Source organism: Carica papaya, chromosome 6 (genome assembly GCF_054855325.1).
Source record: "Carica papaya isolate Zhongbai chromosome 6, ASM5485532v1, whole genome shotgun sequence".
Taxonomy (NCBI): Eukaryota; Viridiplantae; Streptophyta; class Magnoliopsida; order Brassicales; family Caricaceae; genus Carica; species Carica papaya.
In genome coordinates, this window is record NC_142314.1 from 23964472 (window position 1) to 23986053 (window position 21582).

Genomic DNA, 21582 nt, shown 5'->3' on the forward strand with positions numbered 1-21582 from the left:
CAATTAACTAAAGTTGCTCGAAACTGCATTACCTTGATGCTGCAGAATCTGAAATTGATCACCATATGCTGCCATTAAATCATCAACACAAGGAAAGACAAAATTGTTGGGCTTTTTATCAGTAAGAGAAGAGAAAGAAAAAATATTCTCAAAGAAATGGATATCCTGAGAAATAAATACCTTGCTGGATTTAAGATCATGTACCTGATACCCTTTAATTTGGGAAGGATATATAATAAAAATGCATTTAAAATATCTATAATCAAGTTTAGATTCTTGGAACTAGGATTAGATGCCTAAGATAAGCATCCAAATGCTTTAAAATGATGATATTTATGAAGAGGATGAAATAAAAGTTCAAATGGAAACTTATTATTGATTACGAGAGAAGGTAAAAGATTGATTAAATAAGTTGAATGCAACATAAAAATCTACTTAAAATTTCTTGGGAAGATTAGCTTGAAGCATTAGTGATATTTCCACATAAACGATATGCTGATGTTTTCTTTTAACCACACCATTTTGTTGTGGTGTGTATAAGCAAGAACAAGGTGGTATTGCTCCTTTGGCAGCAAAAAATTATGTCATTTTGAACTCTTGGTTGTTATTAGTGGGGACACACTTTATTTTTGCATTATATGGAGTTTCCACATATGCAAAAAAAAAAATCATTATAATTGTTCTCACTTTTCCTGTTCCTTTCATGGGGTACAACCATGTGTATCGACTCTTTTCATCAACAATAGTAAGAAGATAGTGGTGACCATATAAAAAAAGAATGAATAAATGACCCTAAATATCAATGTGAACAATACAAAAGAATGCTTACTAATAGATTGACATATAGGAAATGAAAGTCTTTTTTTTTCTTGGCAAAATGACAAACATAAAAAATGAAGGCAATACAAGAAGAACCAAATTTATCTAGTTGATGAATTGATGAAAGGCTTAGTATAGAAGGATGAACAAGATGAAAGTGCCAAAGACTATGATTATTGACAACACTCGTACAATGATGAAAAACTAGAGTTTGTAAGGGAACAATCAAAAGAACAATAATTAATGGCATTTACAGTATTTATGCTTTTAATTCTATTTGCCTTAAGGTAATACAACCATTGCCTCTCCTTAGCTAAACTAATCCTCTTTTAAGTGTAAAAATCCTAAAGTAAGTAGTAATTATTGGAAAAATGTTAGACAATAAGAAGAATCTATTAATAATATGTTCATTGATGTCAAATTAAGGGAAAATTTTAGTGTATAGAGTGCATTATAAAGAACAAAGTGGGAGAGAGATATATACATCCCTAACATGGGTGACATGGACTGTTTCAGAGTTAGGTAATGTCACAAACATGTTGTCTCCTAGTCTACACAAGGAATTTTATAGCTAACTACATGATATGTAGCACCCAAATCAATGATTCATTTGTTTAATATAGTATTAAGAGGTAAAGAGGAGGAAGCAGTACTTGGTGTTGGTGTAGTTTGAAAGCTGACAGTATGGGTATTCACCTACAGTACTATATTTCTAGTTGATGTAGGTGCTAGAGGCTAGATCAAGGCTAATAATTTTTAGTGGTGGTCTTTTGTGGATGAAAAAGACCAGTCTCCTGAGTTATGGCCCTAAGAATTAAACTTAATCTGAGAATCCTTGAGTTCAGAATCTGTTTCCACAGTGTGAGTGCTTATTTGATTAATATTAGACACATTTCTCTTTCTCAATTTTTTGTTTGAAGGCTATCCATGCTTTTTATAACATTCATCCACTATGTGACTAATAAACCAACAATGAGTACAAATGGGCCATTTATTGTTCATTCTAGTATTCTTTTTTTAATTTCTTTGATTGTAATTGTTCATTGGCTTTTGTTGTGTTTCAAAAATTTTATTTGTATAAAGAGTGATTGACTCGTACTATTGTATATATACTCTAGTAGTGATGCTTATGTTGAATCACCAAGACAAACACCTTATTTAAAGGTGGCAATGGTTCCATAAGCAGTATTTGCGATTTAACAATTTTGTCAAATGATATATGATTTAGTTTAAATTTTAACATATTGCTATGTTATTTATAAAGTCCTAAATGTGTGGTAGCACTCATTTTTTAGAGGAGAAAGTGGGTCGTTACAGTTGTTATTAGAGCATACATTCTTTGAAAACATCTCTTGAATCATAAGGCCTAGGATTCTTATGAGGCTTAGGGCTAAAATAAAATAGGAAATATGCACATTCGAAGATGTTTTAGAACTTCCTCCTAAACATATATGAATTTGAGAAAGAAAGATTTTAATCTTAAAAGTCCAAAGAGATAGGAGTTACGGGGTTTGGAATGTGAAAAGGCTAAGAAATGAAATGTTAGGGCTTCATGCCGAGGCCAACTAGAGATGGCAAGTAAGGAACAAGGTATTTCTTACCACACCTCTTTTGCTTAGTCCACTAATCCACTACTTAATTATGAAACTATAAGAAACTTAAATGTTACCGAAGAAAATTATCCAATAAGAGCAAATGAATAAAGAAAATTTTTAGGAAGAGAACTAATTTCCGTTGAATTGGGAAAGAGATCTTAAAGAGGGGAAGATCCCCCAAAGTGAGGAAAAAAAATCCCCTAAAGTGGAGGAAAAACTCTAAAGTAGTTAAGCCTTGGGAAAAACTCTTCTAGGTTCAGAAGAGACTAAAAAGAAAGAGAAATCCTAAAGCAAGTAAACCTAAGATCATGCATGTTGGGAGACCAAATAAATATCAAGACCTTGGTTGCTTTTGGGAACTCATCATGAATACTTTATAGGAAGAATGGATACTCTAGCCATTCAAACTCCTGTTAAGGTTGTGCATAGGAATTAAGATAATAATTCAAAATTTTAAGTCATTAAACAATCACATGCTTAAAGGATAAAAACATTTTGGGAGCTTGAATAAGTCATGTGTTTGGTGAGTAGTAAACGCTTTTAGTAAATAAAACAAAGTACGCGTAATTAGATTTCTCTAAGTCCGTTATAATCCCTAAAGGAATATAACCCTTAAAAAAATCAATAGACCAAATATAAAAACGTTTGGATGATTGAATAACCATTCGAGAATTGGATAGGTCTTGAATAATAATAGTATTAATAAATATTCTATTCATATAAATTTCTATAGAAATGTCATATAGGAGTTATAATGATGATCTAGAAACCTTATATATTAAATCCTCGTATGCTTAGTAGATACGAATATTTTTGTATTGGATGAAACAAGGTATGCCAAATTAAAACTCTCCTTCCTGACACTTCTAGTTCTTTCCAAAGTAAATTTTTGAGGAAGAAAGAGAATGCCATAGGGACATGTTCTAATAACAAGTCATTACTAATATGATGATAGACCCAGAGTACGATTTCTTTGTCCCTAAAAGAAACATAAAATTAATGCAATATACTAGGGTAGGCCTCTAAAGTGAACACCATTATAATAACGCAATGGAAGCGTGGAGGACCTATAGTCCACATGTGGAAGATGTCTCTTTGAACCAATAAGAATAAATTAATGATGTAATAAATACGTAAATTATATCTTAAAATAATACATAAGCACGGTTACTTGAAAATTTTAGAAGCTCAAGGTATATTTACAAGAGCTAGAACCAAGTATAGCCACTCGAAACAAAACTAATAAATGAACCTTTTACCAAAGGAACTCCCAATGATTTTCGATAATAACTGTTGATTTCATAATTTAGTATGTACATATTAGAGGACTTTTGGAAAAAGTTAATATCGTATTAAGGTATATTAAGAATCAAACAGCCTGTAACATCCCATATATCGGACGGGTATAAGGGAGCCAACTACCTAAGTAGTTCCGAGTGCCAAAACATCATTCGATATACAAGCAGAAAAATAGAAATCCCTTATGAAGCAAACTAAGATTAAAACTTACAATAAAAGCCATAAGTTTGCAGTCCTAAGTATCAAATACAAAAAATAGGGTCCTTATAGGATCTTTAAATCAGAGTATGAAAAAATTATTGCACTCAAATTATGACATAAAGAATTACAAAAGATCCATGAATAGTTCTAGTTAGACTTCAAGAGATAACTCGAGGAGCCAATCCTCAACTTCCTCAACATCTAAGGGGGCACGGATTAAGAGTGAGTTTCATGTAAACTTAGCAAGAAAAATAATATTTAAAACCACACGGCTAGAGTTTAAAAAAGCAAACAACTTGAAAAATACCTTAGATACCTTTTACCTTGGAGAACCATTGCGGGATGAAGACATTTAATTATTCAGAAAATCCTTTTGTCTTTATTAAAAAAATCTAGTAAAGTCATATAACCAAGTTAAGAACACCATTATTCATATATGAGCAGAAATGTTATGTCTCATTAGGCATACCCAAATGTATCATATATCCAATGAAAATCAAACAAATAACATATTCAATAAACAGAAGAACCATCATATAAATCATCACAAAGATATAATTAGTATTTTTAATCATATGTGAGTTTTATTAAGTCTTTTACTGACCTCCGTGTGAATTTATTATAACATATATCCACTGAGGGCAGAAGGGATCCCCGACTACAGCTATGAATCACCAACCCATTCTTGGGCCAATATCATTTCCCCATCTAACTAACGACGACGGTCGTACGTCGCCACAGTGGCCCTACATATCTAATGCGTATCTTCTCTTATCAGAGGGATCGCCAATCATCACAGAGGGTGGTTCACCAACACTTTCTTAGAGGAGGGAGAAACAAAAATCCCTCAGAGATACTAGTCAAATGGATTTTCATTATTTTTGCTTGTTCATTTCATGTTCACAACAAATTCCATGTTCTTTTCTTTTGCTTGTCACGTGTTCAATACAACCACTTCTAAATCCAATAGGAATCCTGCAACATATCTATATGAAGATTCATTCTCATATATCCAGCCTGAAGACCCATTTTATGCATTTGGCTCGAAGGCCCATTTACCCAGATTTAACTTTCGGGTCATCCTCTTGAGCCAAGGCTCATGAGAATAACCCTCTTTACCATTACCAAGGTAAAGTGAATGGCCAAACTCGCATGCATTTTCCCATCATCATGATTTTCATACATCATGCTCAATATTTCCATAAATAAATAATGATCAATTGCCATATAGACACATTATATCATCATGTTCAATAATACCATGTCTCATATCAACATAAACAAACATCCATCTTTGTAGACTTCATGCATCATAGTCATTTTATCATATGGTACAACCAACCATCATGTATCATATCTGACACCATCATATTTAAGCAATTAATCACCAAACAAGCACATAAGTCCATGCGTCGAAATCATAGATATCCCAAATCATCATTATAACACATTCATCATGAATACATACCAAAACTTTAACCACCAAAGAAGCAGTGAAATCCATTTAAGCAATCTCTAATTTCACTAAATTAGTAAAACTAAAATGAGCACTTAGAAATGTAGATGAAAATACTAAAGAATTTCTTACTAAAATCGAGTCGATTTTGTCTTTTGGAAGGTGAGAAAAGAACTCCTAGCACCCCTTAGTAAAGTTCTATAAAGTCATATTTTTCTCCTTCTTTTTTGCCTCTTTCTCTCTCTAAAAAATTCCTTCTTCCTCTCTTAAAGTTTCTCTCTGTAGGAAGTGGAAAATGGAAGGGAAAATGAAGTGTTAATGATGTGAGTATGGACATAGATCAAGTTGGTAGAAAGGATATCTCAATGCCAAGTTAATCCATTATAAGGGAGAGAGATAAAAGATTACAACAAGCCTTTCAACTTTTTATTCAAGCATGGATCAATGAAGAAGATGGGCTTGGACTCATTAAAGAAGTCCAAAAAAAGAAGACAACAAGGCTATTAACCTAAGAGTATAATAATACAAACTATTCACCCCAAGTGCAAGAGGAAAATAAGCAAGAAAGGGGAAAAGTTCTGCAAGACATGAAAAAGAAAAATTCTCAGAGGATTTTATTTTCTAATCATGCGGAAAATCTTCACAATTAAAGATTAGCCAATAAGAAAAATTAGTCCTAAATTACAAGCTATCCTAAGAAAGATGAAAACTCCTTAAATGTTAAATCTTGTGGAAAATGAAAATACTTGAGAAAGAGAAAAATATCTTGGCATAATTTCTTTCCTTAAATCAGTCACAATTAATTAAGATATTCCCTATTAAAAAAGTTTTCCTCATAAGGAAATCATATATATCATATTTTAATTGTAATTTTCTTAATTTTACTAGTTTTTTCATTCTAATTTAGATTTAATTTCCTATATAATTTCTACAATTAATTAGGAGATTATTTTTTTCTTATTATTCGCATGACTTACACTATAAATAGACTTTCAATTTAGAGTTGTAATTCACTCATAAATTACAGCTTATTAATAAAATTCAGGTATTTTTATTTTAAGCCTACAAGCTTGCAAGAGTGAGTGAGTGGATTTTTGATCGATTTATTGTGTTAGAAATTAGAATCACTAATCGAGGTAAGTCTCGTGATGTCTTTTCAATTTTAGTTTTTTATTTCTTTCTCATTTATCTTGATTTTCACTCCTCTATTGAGTGCAGATCAAGTAGAGAGGATTTATTTAGGGTTTTGAGTTTTTAGTTGCTGATGTATATGCGGGGTTTTGGATTCCGTTGTTGATCTCGGGTTCCACACCAATTAGTATCAGAGATTATATTCTGGTACATCTACTATCTTTTTAATTTACTGTTTACATTTGTTTTCTTACATAAAATTAGCACTCATAATATAAAATGCTAATTCATTTAATTTATTTTCAATAATTTTTTTTAACGTTGTTATTATAATAAAAAAAAAGAGAGGCTTTGTGAAAAAAATAGAATCTGTGAGAAAAAACATAATCTATGAAGAAAAAAATAAAATATGTGAAAAAAGAGCAAAAAAAAGAGAGAGGTGTATGACTCCCTTATTTTCTTTTTTATAATATTACATTCAATATTTTGCATTAACATCTGCATTACAGAAACTCAAGTGAGTCATTGAGTGCAGATGTCATTGGGGTAGAATAATTAGGTATAACATTCCGGTTATATCTATAGGGATTAATAGGATCCTTGACACTTTACCTCCAGCATTGTCTTTTTCTACTCTTAGTTTCAATCTTTCTTAAATGTTTTAGTTCCATTATACATTTGAGTGGTTAATTGCATCCTAGCTACTTAGCTATAAGTATACGAGCATCATATATTCTTCTTCTGTGTGCTTATTTTCGAACTTTTAGAAAACAAGATCCTTTTTAAGATTCTTTGCAGAGTCTTAAAAGGCAACCTTGCTTGTCTTGATTCAAGAGATCCAATTCTAACACTCAACTTGATAGAAGAAGACAGGAGAGGTAAACACAAGTGATTCTGAGGGAGTGATTTCTTTTTTTTTTTTCAACTAACATCTTTTTACAAATATGTTATAGCTTAGTGAAATCAACTTACCTATGACCTTGGAAGAACGTATAAAGGCTAGAATGGATGACACGTACAACAGACTGAGCTTAGTCATTGAATGTATAGCAACAAAGATGGATGAAAGAGATGGAGGAAGGAACCATAGTCATCCTAGACATCGACACCACTAGGATGATGATGAGTGACATGGCAATAATAGTGAAGTTAGTAGAAGAGAAATCTAGAGGGAAGATGATGACATCAAATCCATCAAGATGTAGATACCTCCATTCAGAGGAAGGAATGATGCAGAGACCTATCTCGAGTGTGAATGAAATGTAGAGTTGATCTTTAACTACCACAACTACAGTGAAGCCAAGAAAGTAATGCTAGTAGTAGTCGAGCTCATAGATTATGCACTTGTTTGGTGGGACCAAGTGATCGCCCTCAAGAAAAGAGATGGAGACCAACCTGTATCCACTTGGAGAGAGATGAAGTCTATTATGAGAAAGAGGTTTGTCCCATCTTATTATGACAGAGAATTGCACTAGAAGCTCCAAAGATTAACCCAGGGATCCCTCTCGATGGAAGATTACCACAAGGAGATGGAGATGGCAATGATCAGGGACAGAGTTTACAAGAGTCCAGAAGCCACCATGGCTAGATTTTTGAGTGGTCTGAATAGGGATATTACCAATGTTGTGGAACTGCATCATTACATAAATTTGGATGAGATGGTACACATAACTATAAAGATTGAGAAACATATAAAGTATAGAGATTCCTCCAGAAGTAATTCTCAGTCTACCCTTCAATTAGTTCTAGATGGCCTAAAAAGGAAGGAAGGAAGAAAGAAAAAGATTTGAAGAAAGAAGGAACAAGCCCAACTCTACTGAATCTAAAGGTAACCCTAAACCACCTACTGCTGCTCAAATATCAAGTTCTATTAAGTGTTTTAGGTGCCTTGGAGTTGGACACATTGCGTTATGATGCCCCAATAAAAATATCATATTATTGCGAAGCGATGACGAGATAGAGACTGCTAGTGAGTACAGCAGTGATAGTAGAATATTAGTTGTCCGAAGAGCCCTAAATATATAATCTAAAGAGACAAAAAACGATTAAAGAGAGAATAACTTCCACACTAGATGTTATGTGAATGAGAAGGTATGCAGTTTGATCATAGACGGAGGCAATTGTACCAATGTTGCCAGTAGTTTGCTAGTTGACAAGTTATGGTTATCTTGTACTAAATACCCTAACCCTTATAGACTACATTATTTCAATGAGTGTGAAGAAGTTAGAGTACACAAGTAAGTTAGAGTACACAAGTAAGGCAAGTACAAAGATGAGTTATGTTTGGATGTCGTTCCCATGCACGCTAGTCATATCCTACTTGGATGATGGCAGTATGATAGATAGGTACATCACAGTGGGTTCAAGAATCAATACTCTTTACATCTAGATGATCTACAATATATTTTGATACCTTTATCCCTAAAGGAGGTTTATGTTGATCAAATGAAAATCAAGAAATCTTTTAAAGAATATTCAAAAAAAAAAAGAAAAAGAAAGAAAAGAGGCCGAAACGAATAAGAATGACCCACTTAGAGAAAAAAAAGACTTAAGAGATCTATGAGAAGTAAAGCTTAATTATACTTCAGTACAAAAAAGCTTATCTAAATTTTTCTGACCTTGACACTTCTTTACCTAGTTCTGTTTTCTCTCTTTTGCAGGAATATTAAGATGTGTTCCTAGAGGAGATTTTGGATGGTCTACCACCACTACGAGGGATCGAACATCAGATTGACTTTATCCTTGGAGCTTCAATTCTACACTACCTAGCCTATCAAAGTAATCCTGAGAAGACAAAGGAACTTTAGCAATAAGTGGAGGAGTTGTTAGGTAAAGGACATGTAAGAAAAAGTTTGAGCTCTTGTGCTGTTCTGGTATTATTTATGCCTAAGAAGGATGGATCCTGGAGGATGTGTCTGGATTGTCAAGCCATCAACAAAACTACGGTAAAGTATAGATACACTATTCCTAGGTTAGATGATATGCTAGATGAATTTAATGGATCTACTATTTTTATTAAGATAGATCTTAAGAGTGGGTACCACCAGATTATGATAAAACCTATAGATGAGTGAAAACTGTCTTTAAAATAAAGTACGAGTTGTATGAATGGTTATTAATGTATTTTGGCTTATCAAACACCCCAAGCACCTTCATGAGACGTGAACCATGTTTTATGACCTTTTATAGGTAAATTTGTTGTAGTTTACTTTGATGACATCTTCATTTACAGTAAGCCTTTAGATGATCACCTTCAACATATCAGGTATATTTTTGAGGTCTTTAAGAAAGAATAGTTGTATGCCAATGTCAAGAAGTGTACTTTCTGTAGTAAAAAATTTATTTTTTTAGGGTTTATAATTAGTCCATAAGGCATTGAGATAGATGAGGATAAGGTGAAAGCGATAAGAAAATGACCTATTCTAACATCAACCAGCAAGGTAAGAAGTTTTCATGGTTTGGTGAGCTTCTACCATAGGTTTATTGGGGATTTCAATTCCATAACAGCACTATTAAATGAACTGGTAAAGAAAAATATAAAATTTATATGGATTGAAAAAGAAGAGCACGTTTTTACTTTATTGAAAGAAAAATTATGTTCTGCACTTATTTTTGTTTTACCTGACTTTAATAAAACTTTTGAACTTGAATGTGATACTCCAAGTATTGGTATATGAGCAGTTTTGTCTAGGAAGGGCGTCCTATGTCTTATTCAGTGAGAAGCTTAGTAGCACATTGCTAAACTACTCAACCTACGACAAGGAGTTGTACGTTTTGGTCAGAGCATTAGAGGTATGATAACACTATTTAGTACTAATGGAGTTCATGATCCACATAGACCACGAATCCCTAAAACATTTGAAGGGCCAAGGTAAACTCAACCATTGTCATGGTAAGTGGATCGAGGTCATAGAATCTTTTCCCTATGTAATCAAGTATAAACAAGGTAATGATAATATTATTGCTGATGTATTATTTTGCATGTATACTTTGATTTCTATACTTAACTCTAAGTTGGTAAGATTTGAACATATTAAGGAGACGTGTACTAATGATAATAATTTTTTCATTGTTTATCATGCATGTGAGCATTCTGCATTTCAGAACTTTTATAGGCATGATGGTTTTTTCCTTAGGGATGGTAAGTTATGTGTGCCTATCTGTTCACTTAAAGAAATTCTGGTGCGTGAGGCTCATAGCAGGGGATTGATGGGGTAGTTTAGGGTAGCTAAAACTCTAGATATATTGAAGGAGCATTTTTTTTTTCGCCTAACATGAGGAAAGATGTTGAGTTCATTTGTAGTAGGTGCATTGCATGTGGCCAAATTTAGGATTCTATCTCATGGATTATACACACCTTTACCTACGCCTACAACATCTTAGATAAATATATCTATTGATTTTGTATTAAGATTGCCTACGACCAGGAGAGGTAGTGATAGTATATTTGTCATCGTGGATAGATTTAGTAAGATGACACACTTTATTGCATGCCATAAGACTGATGATGCGACAAATATCGTAAATCTATTTTTCAAGGATGTTATGAGACTCCATGACATTCCTAAGGCAATTGTGAATGATAGGGATATGAAATTCCTTATCATTTTTTGAGACTTTTGTGGGATAAATTAGGAACTAAGTTGTTATTCTCTACTATATGTCACCCCCCAGACTGATGGTCAGACTAAGGTCATTTATAGGACCTTAGGATCCTTGTTGAGAGCTCTAGTTGGCCGAAATTTGAAAACATGGGAGGATTGTTTACCCATGGTAAACTTTGCATATAATAGGAGTATTCATACCTTATTAGAATTTTCACCTTTTGAGATTATTTATGGGTTTAGTCCTTTAACTCTGTTGGACCTCACACCTTTAGCTTTGTAGGAAATTTAGGATACCGATCGTCAGTGGAGAGTAAAACTTGTTAAAGTCATACATGAGAAGGCTAGACACCATATCTAGATGAAGAATGAATCCTATGTACAACACACTAATAAAGGAAGAAAAGGAGTAGTTTTCTAAGCCAAAAATTGGGTATGGATTTATATGCAAAAGGAAAGATTTTCCAATCAGCAAAAATCTAAGTTAAACCCCTGAGGAGATGGACTTTTCAAGTTGTAGAGTGTATCAATGACAGCACCTACAAAATTGACCTCCCAAGTGAGTACAGTGTGTCTGCTACCTTTAATATTTATGACCTTTCCCTTTTTTATATAGGTCTACATTCAAGAATAAATCTTTTTAAAGAGGGAGGGATGATGTGAGCATGGACATGAATCAAGTTGGTGGAAAAGATATCTCAATGCCAAGTGGGGCCTATTACAAGGATGAGAGGTAAAAGATTACAACAAGTCTTTCAACTTTTTATCCAAGCATGAATCAATGAGGAAGAGGGCTTGGACCCATTAAAGAAGCTCAAGAAAATAGGACAATAAGGCCATTAACCCAAGGGTATAATAGTATATACTATTCACCCCAAGTGCAAGAGGGAAATAAACAAGAAATGAGAAAAATTTTACAAGACATGAAAAAGAAAAATTCCCATTTGATTTTTTTTTCTAATGCTGTGAAAAATTTTCATAATTAAAGATCAGCCAAGAGAAAAAATTATTCCTAAATTGCAAGCTATAATGAGAAAGAGGAAAACTCCTTAAATGGTAAAACTTGCAAAAAAGAAAAAAACTTAAAAGAGAGGAAAATATCTTGGCAAAATTTCTTACACTAAATTAGCCACAATTAATTGAAATATTCTCTATTTAAAAAGTTTTTCTCATAGAAAAATCATATTTATCATATTTTAATTGTAATCCTCTTAATTTTTGCTAGTTTTCTATTCTATTTTATATTTAATTTCCTATGTAACTTCTACAATTAATAAGGAGATTATTTTTTTTCCTTATTATTCGGATAGCCTACACTATAAATAAGCTTGCAATTCAAAGTTGTAATTCATTCAAAATTTATGGTTTATTAAATAAATTCAGGTATTTTTGTTTTAAACTTCCAAGCTTGCAAGAGTGAGTAAGTGGATCTTTGACCAACTTATTGTGCTAGAAATTGGGATCACTTATTAAGGTAAGTCTCACAATGTCTTTCTAATTATAGTTCCTTATTTCTTTCCCAGTTACCTTATTTTTCACTCCCCTATTGAGTGCAGGTCAAATAGGGAGGGTTTACTTAGGGTTTTGAGTTTCTAGTTGCTGATGTATATGCAGAGTTTTGGGTTTCGTTGTTGATCCTACGTCCTCCATCAGTTAAAAATAATAGAAAATAAAAGAGAATGAAGTGAAAGAAAGGGAAAGAAAGACTTTAAATAGATTTTTGGGGGCTTTCAAATGTGTGACAAGTGGCGAGCATTCGTGAAAGCAAGTGTTAAGGTGGCCCTGCTGCACATCGCGCATGCATAGGTTGCCTGCCTCATGTAAGGGGCAACCATGCTACACATTGTGTCGGCGTACTACGCCCACAATCGTGCACAATGGGTGCGCAGTGCATGCACGTAGTCTTGCTTGCACAAGCTGACCACGTGCAGGGTTGCGGTCATGCATGTGTGTGAGTCGGGGGCTAAGGGGATTTTTTGTTTTTTCCTTCGCCGACTTCACTGACTCCTATTCATTTCCCTGAAAATATTATTAAATCAAAAATAATTTTTGGGAAACAGAAAAAATGAATAAAAATTATTTAAATTAACGTGAAGCAAAAATATTAATAATTTTAAATACTAACAAAATTTAAATGGCAACAAGACCCAATTAGTGGAGTTTGAAACATGTTAAACACAAATTTATTAGAGTGTTTTTTTTAAATCAAATCGAGATATAAATCCTGCATCTCTTTTTCCTATTCCCACATCCCCTCTTTTGGAGTGTGGTATTGCCAGCACACTCTAACCATAGAAATCCTCTTGTTGCATAGAACATTCTCCATCCACTAAGTGATATCTATAGGATATTCCGCATAAGTGTTGTCTATACGAATAGGAGCTCTTGGGTGCGGGATGTTGTGAGAAGGATCGCGGAGATGTTTTCAGATCACAAAAACATGGAAGGCATTGTGTAAGGAAGTATATCCAAAGGTCAAAGCAAGGCAGTGCACCATAGAGCCTACACGTTATGCGATCTTCAAGGGTCCAATGTAAGAAGGACTTAGTTTTTTCTTTGTCCATATCGCAATCCTGCCTTACATGGAAAGACCTTGAGGAAAATGTGATCACCAATTGCAAACTCCAAGGGCCATCTCCACTTGTCTATGTAACTTTTCTGGCAACTATGAGCAATGAGGAGGTGTCTCCAGATAATGTCAACCTTCTTGATAACTTCCTGGATATAGTCCAACATAAGGAGATGCTTGTCCCCAACCTTATTCCAAAGAGTCAGAGATCGGCTATGATGCAATACCCGCTAAAACCACACCTAAACCAGAGGAGTGCAAGAAGTGAGCAAGTATAGATGAGCTTTCGAGAAACGAAAGAAGGCAATTGTGAGGTAACAATATTCTGAACTACTCTATTTCCGACCAAGTATTAAATAGCAAGGTCGAATACACTAAATAGAGTTCCCAGCCTAGGAAGAAACGACGCCAGAAGTTACCAGAAACCCGAAGGTTAACAGACCCTGCTAAGGAATGGTTTGGTCCGAAAATCCTTACCCAAGAACAAAGCCTGAATGTAGTATAGGTTTTGGTACCCATAGGGTAACATGTGTCGCAATACACGTATATGATACTTGGCTCACTCATTTGCGGGTGTTCCAAGATCCTACAATGAAGCAATCAAGCCAACTTTATACTCCGTAGGAAAATAGGAGATAGGCAACTTTTTTGACGCAAAGACCTGGATGCCCACACTCGAGCAAAGAGTCCCACACATATGCCGAACATGCGCCAAACATGTGGCCTAGCTCGCACAGCACACGAACACACACGCGTGCCCACACAGACCACGCGTACAAGCACTCAGGAGTGTCCACGCTCGCGACCCTCTAGGCCTGGGCGAAACAGACTGTGCGCGCATAGGCCAAAGGGGCCAAACGCACACACCCCACACAGATGGGCTTGCGAACAGCCACCTCAGCCCAAGCCAACTAGCTCGTACCTCCCGTGGGACTTTTTACGTGCAGCTTACTTGAACCAGCCTACCCGGCCTATCCGGGTAACCCAAACCCAACCGATCCCCTTATCCTTTTTTTAATTTATTTTATTATTTTAAATTAAAATCCCACATGTCTAAAATAATTTCCACATGTTTTTTACATGGAAATCACATGGGATAAATATTAAATTATTTTAATTAATATTTTATTATAAGTTTATCCTTTAAGATTATTTAATTATTTTATTTGGAATAAAATAATTATTTTATTATGTAATTATCCTAAAGTTGATAGAATTTTATTTAGGCTATTATTTTATTAAATTATCTCAAGAGTTTGCACTCATGTAGATTGCCTAGGAAATAATATAAATAGACCTTTGCCCATAGGTTTTAAACACATTTGACAATTAATTTGAGAGAATTCTTAAAAGTTTTTATTTTTCTTCTTTTAGCATTTTTACTAAAATTACCTTCTTCAAGTTATTCAGGAAGTTGGAGTTTTCAGAAATCTTGTTGAGCCATGGAGCGGGGATCAATTTATCGGTAAGTCCATGACATTTTTCCTTTCTTTATTTTATTTTTTTAGTCTTTGTTTTTGCATTCCTTTTCGGATTATAGATTCAATTAGAGGGAGAGGTTATTCTAAGTGGTTATAGTTTCGGTATTGCATACGTTGAGTGGGTTTTAGGAGTTAATTCGATCCTCCCCATACCTTCCCGCGTGAGGCTAAGCCTACCATAGAGGGTTTCAAATAGAGCCATATTGAGGCTAGTACAGGAACTTTACATTAGACTGTGAAATAAACTATTGCACTCAAATTATGTCCTAATCAATTACCAAGGATCGATGAATGGTTCTAGTCAAACTTCAAGAGATAACTTGGGGAGCCAATCGTCAACTTGCTCAACATCTAGGGGGCATGGATTAAGGGTGAGTTTAATGTAAACTAAGTAAAAAAAATAATATTTAAAACTACATAGGTAAGGTTTAAAAAGTAAACAACTTGAACAATATCTTAGATACCTCTTATCTTGGAGAATCATCATGGGATGAAGACATTTAATTATTCAAAAAACTCTTTTGTCTTTATTAAGAAACTCTGGTGGGACAGTTATATAACCAAGCTAAGAACACCATTATTCACATTAAAACAGGCATGTTATGTCACATTTGGCACACCCAAATATATCATATATCCAATGGAAATCCAATAAATAATATGCTCAATAAATAGAAGAACCATTATATAAATGATCACAGAGATAAAATTAGTATTCTTAATCATATAGGGGTTTTATCAAGTCTTTTACCGACCTCAGTACAAAGCCATTACAACATACATCCACTGAGAGCAGAAGGGATCTCTGGCTACTTCTGTGAATCACCGACCCATTCCTAGGCCATTATCATTTCCCCATATAAACTATGACCATGGTCGTACATTGCAACAATGGCCCTACATGTACCTAATGCGTATCATCTCTCGTCAACGAGATCGTTGATTATCACAAGGAGCCATTCACCAACACTTTGTTAGAGGAGGGAGAAACAGAAATCCCTCATAGATAACAATTGAACGAATTTTCCATTATTTTTGTTTGTTTATTTCATGTTCACAACAAATTCCATCTTCTTTTCTTTTGCATGTCACGTGTTCAATATAACCATTTCTGAATTTGATAGGGATCCTATAACATATCTGATCCAAAGACTCATTTTTACAGATCCAGCCGAAGGCCCATTTACCCAGATTTAACCTTTGGGTCATTCTCTTAAGCCAAGGTGCACAAGAATAACCCTCTTTACCATTACCAAAGTAAAGCGAAGGGCCAAAACCACATGCATTTTCCCATCATCATACTTTTCATACATCATGCTCAATATTTCCATAAATAAACAATGATTAATTACCATAAAGACTCATAGATTATCTCATCATGTTCAATAATACCATGTCTCATATCTATATAAACAAACATCCATCTTTGTAGAGTTCATGCATCATAATCATTGCATCATATGGTATAACCATCATGCATCATATCTCACACAATCATATTTAAGCAATTAATCACCAAACAATCACATATGTGCATGCATCGAAATCATAGATATCCCAAATCATCATTATAACACATTCATCATGAATAAAAACAAAATATTTAACCACCAAATAAGCATAGAAATTCATTTCAACAAATCTCTAATTTCATCAAATTAATAAAATAAAAAGAACACTTACAAATGTAGATGAAAATACTAAAGAATCCCTTACCGAAATCTAGTCGATTTAGTCTTTTAGAAGGGGAGAGAATAACTTCTAGCACTCCTTGGTCAAGCTCCGTAAACTCCAACTTTTCTCATTCTTTCTTGCATCTTTCTCTCTCTTTAAAACTTCTTCTTCCTCTCTCAACGTTTCTCTTTAGGAAGTGGAAAAGGGAAGGAAAGATGAAGTATTAAAGGACGTGGAAAATAAAAGAGAAAATGAAGTGAAAAATTGAAAGAAAGCCTTTAAATAGATTCTTAGGGGCTTTCGAATACGTAATAAGTGGTGAGTAGCCGTGAAAGCAAGTGGAGAGGTGGGGCCCACTTGGCATGGCCAACGGGACAAGGCAGCAGCTGTCCCATTGATGGGTGAATGTCAGCGCACAGCTGGCACTGCGCGCAGCCACGCAGCGCACTGTGTGCGCGCAGTTGGCCCCGCCATGCGCAGGGGGTAGCCATGCTCCACTACGGGCTTATTGCCAGCCGTGCGCAGGGGACAACCATGCTGCACATTACATGCTGCAATGCCATGCACTAGGCGTGTAGTGCACGCACAGTGCACATATGCAGTCTTGCCCCCTCGAGCTGACCACACGCAAGGTCGTGGTCACGGGAGTGTGCAGATTGTGGGCTACGAGGATTTTCTGCTTTTTACTTCGTCGATTTTGCTGATTTGTACCATTTTCCTGAAAATTTTATTAAATCAAAAATAATTTTTGGAAAACAACAAAAGTGAATAAAAATTATTTAAATTAACGTAAAGCAAACATATCGGTAATTTTAAATACATAATTTAAATGGCCACGAGACCTAATTAGTGGAGTTCAGCACATTAAACGCAAAGGTTTCGAGGTGTTACAGAATCTTTGATGGATTTAGAGGAACAATATGGCTTAGCTAAAAGATAATTCACATAGATATCAAGTCATTAAATATGGAATATGAGAAGATCTTGGAAACTCTAATGTCTTACCAAATTCATAAATAACATTTGGAAGTAAAAAAATCACCGCAATTATTAAATCTTAATGCTTGCCTATCCTAAAAGAGTTAGAGCGGGAAATGAAATACTAAGATTAAACCCTAATGTCAATAGATTTTCATGTTTAATTATAACCAAACAAAACATAGTTTAGAAACCCAAACCTTTAAGGAAAATACATGTGGTGTATTTAGAGAGTATAAAGGGATAAATTCTGCCTAATCACGTACTAATTTTAGAAAGTAAAAAATAAATAAAATAATTTGGACATATGAATTTTGGAAGACTCTAAATCTATTGAGTGACCACACTTATGGAAAATAAGAGGATATGATGTATGTTATTAAGAGATTGGAAACATATCATAGCATTGAGGTTGCTTAGGTAGTTAAGAATTCATTCTTGAGATGAATTTAGGATATGGTATATATGGGTCTTGAGAAATTTTTAGGGTGATGATTAAATTATGAATAATGTTCTCAAGCCATGTTGGATAGAAATAACAATCACATGCAATATAATGGGAAGATGTTAGACGTTGATTTTTTTTTTTGTAAGATGAGGATAGTCCCAGATGGTAATTAGAGATTATATTAAAAATCAATGATGGTATATTCTAAATAATCACGTATTAATTTTTAGAGTTGAAAAATAATAATTTAAATGAGACATATGAAATTCGGGAAATTATAAACGTGCCATGTCATTGAGGTTGTTTAAAATATTTAAAATTTATTATTGTGGTGAAATTAGAATGTGATACATATTGTTAGGAGATTCTTAGAATGATGGATAAACTAGAAATGATGTTTCCAAACTGCAATACCCTGACTTTTTGGCACTTAACGGATTTTAAAACTAAGATATTTCAGGCCCATTGCTGTGTGAAATTTTCGTTGAACTTACGAGCCCTTCTTATTTTAATTAGCTTTTCTAAAAATTTTATCCAAATTAACCCATTTTAGGAGAAAAACAACGAAGAAAAATGCTCAGAAAAACACAGACCACGACTCGTGAGCTAGCCCACGCAAGCAGGCTAGCACACTCGATGCACGCCTGCACCTATGACTATGCTAGTGGCAGACAGCTCGCGGTGTGGCCGCTTAATACTGCGCGCTATCATCAATGGGATAGCCTTGTCCCATTAGTCAAAGGTCATGTTTGGCCTTTCCTTTCTTCTTTTGGCCATGCTTGGTGGGCCTCAAGTTCACCTCTTAACTTTATTTCGCTGATTTTTGCAAGTGGTGCAAATCCAACCTTCCTTTTTTCTATTCAAACCCCTTCATCTCCATTTCCTCCATACCTTTCTTCCTTCTTCACTTCTCCAAAATTTAGACAAAGAAAGAGGAGAAACTCTTAGAGATAGAAAGATAAGAGACTTTAAAGAAAAAATAGGAGAAACTTTTGAGAAAAGTAAGGAGCAAGAAAGAAAGGAAAAGTTTAGAGTTTCACAAACTCATTCGATAGATTTTTAGAAGCTCTTCCTTTGCTACCAAAATATTAAGTAACCTGGTTATGGTAAAGGATTCCTTAGTTTTTATTTCTACACTTCTAAGTGATCTTTTTAAATAAACAAAGGAATGATAACATAAGATAGTTATGAATGTTTGTTTGGTGACATATTTTGACTTATGTTGGTTGATAAAGTTTTTGTAACTTTATACTTTATTTTGAACAAGTGATAAGAATAGAATTTTTATGGGTATTGATCCTTTGCTTTACTCTTAGCAAGAGCAAAGAGAGGTATTTTAAGGAGTCCCAGCTGTGAGAAATATCCTGATGGTCAGGACCGGAGATAATGGATTTTTGGGCAAATCGGTTGGACCCCCACCGGGTTCCAAAGTTGAGGTGTGATGCATCAGAGTTTGTTACATGATTGAGATGCATGAAATCTTGTGTAAAGTATTGCATGGTTGGACATGTTGATTTGATATTTAATGTCTCTGTAGTGTTTGATATCATTTTGTCATGAAATACTAAGCATACTACATGAAAACATAAAAATAAAAAGTTTTGCATATGCTTTATCCCTTTGCCTTACCTATGTAACGGTGAAGAGGGTTATTCTAGTGGATCTTAGTTCAAGAGGATGACCCAAAGGCCAAGTTCGAGTAAGATGAGCCTTTGGGCTGGATACATAAAATGAGCCTTTGGGCTGGATACATAAAATGAGCCTTCGAGCCGGGTATGAGCTAGCTAGATGGATTATGGAACCCCTGACAAGCTGAATACAATTCCATTGAACATGCAATATGCATATAAAGAACATAAAATTGTTATGACCATGAAATAAACAAGTGAAAAAAGCAAAAAAATTCGTACGACTGTTATCTCTTAGGAGTTTTTGTTTTTCCCTCCTCTGAATAAGTGTTGGTGAATCGCTCCATGTGATGATCGGCATTGTGACATCCCATATGCTAATTAAGGCAAACGGTTGTCAGATATAGATTCAAAATAACGAATGCATGATAAAATTTATTCCGCATAACAACTAATACAAATTTCTTACAAATATATATGAGTTCCAATTACATACATAAAACTGAGGCCTGAAGTGGCCACAAAATACAAAAGAAACAAAACACAAAAGAATACCACTTCTTTTACTATGTTGTTGGACTCATTAGAGTGTAGGAACAATCATGCACTCAACTTTTGTGGATCCACGGGATCCTCATAGACTTCCAAGAGTATGTCAGCCTGCGGTTTCTCATTTTCTTCTTCATCTGGGGAGATGGAAAGAGTGAGTTCCATATTATCAGTAAGAAAAATAATATTAAATTAACAACGTAAGTTTTTAAAGCTAAATTATTTTAACTTACAAACTTACCATTTGGTCACCTTGTAGACCGATCTTACATTATGAAAATAATTTATTTATTAAAAAAATAATACATTAATATAAACAAATCAAACATAGATCATGTCAAATAATAGAAAAAATCAAATAAATCATGAAATGCTTAGATTTTCGTGTCATACTTCGCGAAGTCGTTACAACTTCCATCTATGAAGGCAGATATAGATTTTTAACTATTCAAGTAGAATGACCAGATCATATACAAATACGATAATTTGCTCAGACCCATTTATAACTGGCCAAACCATGGTACGATCTACGACCACGGTCGTACTAACCATAGTAGCCCTCACGGATATCTACAGTCACAATATTATTTAGCCACGGGTAATCCCTACAGATATTTGTGTTACCACTCTCTTTAGAGGGTACGTCGTCATCCACTGGGAGTGGTTCTCTTATATCTTTCCAGACCAGATAGGGGAGGGAAAAACAGATACACCGAAGGGCAAGGGGAACATATACCTCTTAGAGATAAAAAGTATAACAAGACACTTGATGCAATATGCATGTCAATACAAATATACTTCGGACCAATCATGCTTCATTCTACTTTTTTATTTTCTCTTTTTTTGTAATTATTTTTACCAATTACATATTATATTTGTTATATGCAATTTACATAACATACTTGAAAACAACAACAATTCGATTTATCTGAACTATGAACACAAAGACATATAAAATAGGCAAAATCATAATCATAATATTTAATAATATTAGTTTATATAAAAATATTCGTTAAGACGTCGAAAAAATACTAGATTCCTTATTGAAATCTTGATGTTTTCTCCTTTACCGTTTTCCTCTCTTTCCCTCATCTCACTAGACTACTATCTCTCTCTCTAAATCTTGAAAAATGGAAGAATGGAAGTGTGG

The 21582-nt window shown here is 34.2% G+C and overlaps 1 long non-coding RNA gene across 1 annotated transcript; it reads right to left on the bottom strand.

The window, feature by feature from the left end:
• Nucleotides 1–3776: 3776 nt before the first annotated feature.
• Nucleotides 3777–17554, bottom strand: LOC148253437 (uncharacterized). Its single transcript, XR_015821842.1, has 2 exons — nucleotides 16872–17554; nucleotides 3777–4306 (listed from the first exon to the last, which is right to left on the bottom strand). It is a non-coding gene; the product is annotated as an uncharacterized LOC148253437 (long non-coding RNA).
• Between the last annotated feature and the right edge of the window lie 4028 nt (nucleotides 17555–21582).